The sequence below is a fragment of the Bufo bufo genome, chromosome 3, assembly GCF_905171765.1.
Source record: "Bufo bufo chromosome 3, aBufBuf1.1, whole genome shotgun sequence".
NCBI lineage: Eukaryota > Metazoa > Chordata > Amphibia > Anura > Bufonidae > Bufo > Bufo bufo.
Window position 1 is genome coordinate 611,001,643 of NC_053391.1, and position 6,810 is coordinate 611,008,452.

The window sequence follows — 6,810 nt, forward strand, 5'->3', positions numbered from 1 at the left end:
AAAGACTAAGTGTAAATAGAGTCACACAGACAGAGCACCTTATCCAGGGTAGCCAGAGGGTGAGCCGCTTTTTTATATATAATGCAGTTTATTTATCAATATCTGATTCTCCCAGATATTGCTGAGCTCCCATCTGGCCACTATGGACATTTGGAATTATGTAGAAACGAAACGTCTAAGGGCTCTTTCACACTTATGTTCTTGTCTTCCGGCATAGAGTTCCGTCGTCGGGGCTCTATGCCGGAAGAATCCTGATCAGGATTATCCCCATGCATTCTGAATGGAGAGTAATCCGTTCAGGATGCATCAGGATGTCTTCAGTTCCGGAACGGAACGTTTTTTGGCCGGAGAAAATACCGCAGCATGCTGCGCTTTTTGCTCCGGCCAAAAATCCGGAACACTTGCCGCATCGACGGATCCGGAATAATAGCCCATTGAAATGTATTATTCCGGATCCGTCCTAACATCTTCAGTTGTTACGACGCAACGACGGATCCGAAAGTTGCGTCTGCGCCTGCGCCAGGAAGTAGGAAGGTCTTGGCTGGCGCGAACTTCCCCAGACAACCCGCGCGGGAGAGGACAGGTCGTGTCATCAGCTCCTGGAGGTGAGTGTTCAGTGTGTGTTTTGTCTTTAAAAAACATTAAATACATGCATCTACTATGTCCTAGACATAGTAGATGCATGTAGGAGGCAGCTAATGAATTTCGGGGGGTAGTAGTCCCCTGGGGAATGCTGCCCCCAGCACCCACCATGCAGTCACCCCAGCTTCAGGCCCAAGTGCTATTTCTTTGGGACTGCAGCTGGCTGGGGTGACTGCATGGTGGATGTTGGGGGTAGTAGTCCCCTGGGGAATGCTGCCCCCAGCACCCACCATGCAGTCACCCCAGCTTCAGGCCCAAGTGCTATTTCTTTGGGACTGCAGCTGGCTGGGGTGACTGCATGGTGGATGTTGGGGGTACTAGTTCCCTGGAAAATGCTGCCCCCAGCACCCACCATGCAGTCACCCCAGCTTCAGGCCCAAGTGCTATTTCTTTGGGACTGCAGCTGGCTGGGGTGACTGCATGGTGGATGTTGGGGGTAGTAGTCCCCTGGGGAATGCTGCCCCCAGCACCCACCATGCAGTCACCCCAGCTTCAGGCCCAAGTGCTATTTCTTTGGGACTGCAGCTGGCTGGGGTGACTGCATGGTGGATGTTGGGGGTACTAGTTCCCTGGAAAATGCTGCCCCCAGCACCCACCATGCAGTCACCCCAGCTTCAGGCCCAAGTGCTATTTCTTTGGGACTGCAGCTGGCTGGGGTGACTGCATGGTGGATGTTGGGGGTACTAGTCCCCTGGAAAATGCTGCCCCCAGCACCCACCATGCAGTCACCCCAGCTTCAGGCCCAAGTGCTATTTCTTTGGGACTGCAGCTGGCTGGGGTGACTGCATGGTGGATGTTGGGGGTAGTAGTCCCCTGGGGAATGCTGCCCCCAGCACCCACCATGCAGTCACCCCAGCTTCAGGCCCAAGTGCTATTTCTTTGGGACTGCAGCTGGCTGGGGTTATTGCATGGTGGATGTTGGGGGTAGTAGTCCCCTGGAAAATGCTGCCCCCAGCACCCACCATGCAGTCACCCCAGCTTCAGGCCCAAGTGCTATTTCTTTGGGACTGCAGCTGGCTGGGGTGACTGCATGGTGGATGTTGGGGGTAGTAGTCCCCTGGGGAATGCTGCCCCCAGCACCCACCATGCAGTCACCCCAGCTTCAGGCCCAAGTGCTATTTCTTTGGGACTGCAGCTGGCTGGGGTTATTGCATGGTGGATGTTGGGGGTAGTAGTCCCCTGGAAAATGCTGCCCCCAGCACCCACCATGCAGTCACCCCAGCTTCAGGCCCAAGTGCTATTTCTTTGGGACTGCAGCTGGCTGGGGTGACTGCATGGTGGATGTTGGGGGTACTAGTCCCCTGGAAAATGCTGCCCCCAGCACCCACCATGCAGTCACCCCAGCTTCAGGCCCCAGTGCTATTTCTTTGGGACTGCAGCTGGCTGGGGTGACTGCATGGTGGATGTTGGGGGTAGTAGTCCCCTGGTTGGTACTGTTGTTTAATATTAATGTGTTAACTTTCATCTTTTTGTTCTCATTTTTCTTAGCTTATATTTTTTGGGAGACAGCCGTGATCTTCAGACTTTTGAAAAAAATGTCCAGTAAGTATAATTTTTGAGGGAATTTTTTCAATGATTCAAAATTAATTGGTTAATTATTTTTAATTGTTTCAATAGGCTATTCAAGTGAGTCCGGGAACTCTCCTCCAAGCCAACGAGTTCGCTTGGAAACGGTATGTCAGGTTTTAAAGTTTTATTTTATTATCACATCCATGTCCCAAATATTATTATTTTTTTTCTTTTACAGCAATCGTCAACGGAGGAGACGTATTCCGGCCCTGCTCCGACAGCGGCAGAGGAGGAAGTCGGGGGTGGACACCATGAATCGGTAATTTTTTTTTTAAAAAAATGTATTGTGTTTTTTCTTAATTCTTTAAATTTTTGGTTATTAAGTTTGATATTCTTTTATTTTAGTCTAATCCTACTGTTGCCTCAAGAGGTCGTCAGCAACCACCCACAAGGCGCCGGGGAGCACGCGGCGGTCGGGGACGTGTGAGTATTTCTCAGTATTGAATCTTGTTATATCATATGTGTAATTATTAAATTATTTTTTAAAATTAATAAATTATTTTCTCATTTTTTTAGGGTTCAAGGGCCTCTGCCAGAACGGATGAGGAGGAATTATCCGGTTTCTATATTGACAATGAACTCCTCATCCATCTGGTGGAGGAACGCGTCCCACTCTGGGACCATACCGACCGCCGACATGCAGATCATCACCTGACCCGGAGTCTGTGGATGGAGATTTGTTGCAAAATAGTGCCGGATTGGGACGACCTCAGTGAAGGCCAACAGGAAGATTGCAGTAAGTAGCCTTAAATTTTTTTAATTGATTAGTTATCTGTCATGTCCAAACTGCGGCCCTCCAGCTGTGGCAAAACTACAGCTCCCATCATGCCCTATCCAGGCATGTTGGGAGTAGTAGTTTTGCAACAGCTGTAGGGCTGCAGTTTGGTAATGCCAGTAATTTGAGAGTAATGTTTATTTTTATATTTTTCAGAGACGGCAGTCATGGTGCGATGGCGCTCAATAAGGGACCGCTATAAGAAAGATTATAATGAGGAGGTCAATCGCCCGAGTGGGTCTGGCGGAACCCGCCGGCAGCCGTACCGCTATGCGGCTGCCCTAGGCTTCCTACGTCGAACCCTAGAACTGCGAAGATAAGTAAAAAATTCCACAAAAAAATGTTAAAATGTTGAAATCAATTTTTTTTTCAAATTTAAGTTTTATTGAGATTTTTCCGGTACAACCAAAATAGAGACAAATGCACATTCAAAGAATGTTATCAATTTAAACATAATGTCCACAGAATTGTGTTGGGTATACACCCGTTATCACATAGCTTAGCTCATGGAAGAATATGAGTGAGACGTATCTAAATGGACATGTAAAATTTCAGTAACATATAGACAGACAAGACATTAGACAAGGGATTAGGGGGGAGGAGAGGAGGGGAAAGGGTATAATTTCTGCAAAAGCGGTTAAACTTGCGCATCACGAAATGTGTCTGAGGAACGAAAGACTTCCCAGGGGCCCCAAGTCTGTACATAGCGTGTGGTGTCTGAGGGCGTAATACAAATGAGATCTTCCAACCTCTGATACAAGGCAATTTCGTCAAACCACTCCTCAGGTGAGGGGGGAGAAGAAGATTTCCAATGTCTGGGAATCACTGCCTTTGCTGCCTGAACCATATATTTTAGAAGGGATTTTTTATATGCCGGGACGTTCAGGACACTGTCGAATAACAGAAGGGCTTCTGGAGAGTTTTGGATAGGGACACCCGTGATCTCTTTAATCATTCTATGAACGAAGTTCCAAAAGGGCCTTAAGCCGCTACAGTTCCACCATATATGGATCATCGTGCCTTCCTCATTCAGACATCTCCAACAACGATCCGACACCGTCGGGAACCATTTATGGAGTAGTGCTGGTACTCGGTACCATCTGGATATAATTTTGTAGCTCGTTTCCTGAGCTTTGGCCGAAACCGTTGATTTGTGTGTTAGAAGGAAGCATCTGTTCCACTGGGCTGGAGTATAATGATTCCCCAGATCTCGCTCCCAGGCTTGACAATATGGGGGAAGGCATGAGGATCGCTGGTGTATCAGAAGTTTGTATACTGAGGATATGGGGTGTGAAGTCACTGAGGAGGAGATACACATCCGCTCAAACTCAGTGAGTTTTCTGTTCAGAGTATGAGTTCTACTTAGAGAGGCGTAGAAGTGTTGAAGCTGCATGTGTTCAAAGGAGTTGCGGGTTAGTGGAGCCTCTAAAATTTGGGATAGGGGTTTTAGTGTAGGGCCAGAGAGAACTTGGCAAAACCTGATCGGTCGGAATCTTGAGCTTTGAAGAAAATGTTTAGAAGAGTGTCCTGGGGGGAATCTAGGATGATCCGTGACTGGCACCAGAGGGCCTTTAGGGTCAATCAGTGAGGATGGGCGACCAATGGATGCTAAAGTTGCAAGGGTATGGTGAGCAGTGAAGGACAAATGTGACAATGTTTGGCGTGGAGAGCCCACTAGCCATGGGAGGGTTGATACCGCACACGTAGAAGTATCTTTTGTAATTTGCACCCACGCCTTGGGGGAATCGGTACATGTCAAGTCCAACAGTCGGGCATATGCTGCAGAGTGATAGTATAGTCTACAATCTGGAAGACCTACTCCTCCCGTTTCCTTGGTGCGGGTCATTATTTCCCATTTTATCCGCGGTCGACCAGGGGCCCATACGAATTGTGTGAAGCACCTACGGAGCTGGGACCAGAAAGTGGACGGTATGTGAAGGGGAATAGTTTGTAAAAGGTACAATAGTTTTGGTAAAAGGGTCATCTTTATAATACTAATCCTTCCAAACCAGGAAAATTCTCGTTTACGCCATCCATCTAAATCTTTTTGAAACTGTACTAGGAGGGGCGCAAAGTTCAATTTATGAAGATGTGAGAGGTCTGCTGTTATTTTAATCCCCAGATACGTTATGCCTTTAGATGGCCAGGCAAAGGGAAAAGAAGCCTTAAGAGCAGGGGTCAGTTCGCTCGGTAAAGTGACGTCTAGGGCCTCTGACTTGGACATATTAATCTTGAAATTGGACCAGGTACCAAATTGAGCTACCTCCCGAAGTAAGGACGGTAAGGAGATACGAGGATTGGTTATGTAGAGCAGGAGATCGTCAGCAAATGCCGCACATTTATATTCTCGTGATCCGATCTTTATTCCTGTTATATCTGGATTGGCACGAATAGAAGCCAGCAGGTGTTCCATAACCAGAACGTATAATAAGGGGGATAATGGGCATCCCTGCCGTGTCCCATTATGGATTGGGAAGGGGGGGGGAAAGGGTACCATTTACTTTGACTCTAGCGGTGGGATGTTGGTATAATGTCAGGATTTTTGACAGGAATGTTGGGCCTAGACCTATATGTGAAAGGGTCTCATGGATGGCATTCCAAGATATCCGATCAAAGGCCTTTTCTGCGTCTAGGGAAAGCACCATAAGGGGGGTCTTTTTGGATTTAGCATAATGGATAATGTCTAGGGTTTTAAGAGTGTTGTCCCGGGCCTCCCTCCCCGGCACAAACCCAACCTGATCAGCAGAAACCAGGGAAGGCAAATAAGCATTCAATCTGTTCGCCATTAATTTGGCGAATATCTTGAGATCCACGTTTAACAGGGAGATAGGACGATAACTGGCACATAGGTGCGGGTCCTTTCCTGGTTTCGGAATGACCGTAATATGCGCCTCCGTGGTCTGCGCCGGGAAGGGGACCCCAGGAGACACTCCATTGAAAACCTGGAGCATAATAGGGGATAGATTAGAGGAAAAGGCCTTGTAAAACCTAGCCGTGAACCCGTCAGGGCCTGGGCTCTTGCCACCCGGGAGTGACTTAAGGACCGTATGGAGTTCGGTGTCTGTGAATGGGGCCTCCATAGTGGCAGAATCAAGCGCAGAAAGTTTGGGGAGCAAGAGAGGTTGGTCGGGGTGTTTGCCCACCATTTGAGGGGACGGCTGGGGCAGGTTGTAGAGCTTCGAGTAAAAAGAGTGGAAAGTAGTCGCAATATCAGCGGATGTGTGGATCATACGATCTTGGGCATTTTTGATAGCGGGAATATGGGAGGCTGCTAGTCTTCCCTTTAGAGCCCTTGCCAGCATACGACCACTTTTATTCCCGTATTCGTAGAATTTACTCCTGCAAACTTGTACCATACATTTGTAGGATACATCTAGGAGACGTTTAGCTTCCATACGTGCATTTTGGAGATCATGTAGGGTTTGCAGGGTAAGTGCTCGTTTGTGGGCAAGTTCCAGGGAGGTGACTCTTTGCAGAGCAAGTTTAAGTGAATGAGCTTTCTCCTTCCTGAGACGGGCGCCGTGCTTAATGAGTACACCTCGAAGAACACACTTCAAGGCCTCCCATCGGATCGGAATTGAGGTAGAATCTTCCTTATGATCTGATAAGAAATTTGTTATACTGCTAGCAAGGTCAGCAGCGCACCCTGCGTCAAGAAGGAGACTCTCATTTAATCGCCATGTCCATTCCTGCCTAGAGAGAAAGGGCAAATTCAAGGAGCAGTATATGGGAGCGTGGTCCGACCAGAGGATATTTCCTATTTGTGTGGAGTCAAGCCAGGATAGGGCCGACTGCTGGATAAGGATATGATCAATACGACTATA

General features: G+C 48.0%; 1 long non-coding RNA gene across 1 annotated transcript; it reads left to right on the top strand.

Moving 5' to 3' along the window:
- Window positions 1-2,440: 2,440 nt before the first annotated feature.
- LOC120993885 lies at window positions 2,441-2,844 on the top strand. The gene is made up of 3 exons (XR_005777326.1): window positions 2,441-2,470; window positions 2,557-2,634; window positions 2,728-2,844. It is a non-coding gene; the product is annotated as an uncharacterized LOC120993885 (long non-coding RNA).
- Window positions 2,845-6,810: the final 3,966 nt, after the last annotated feature.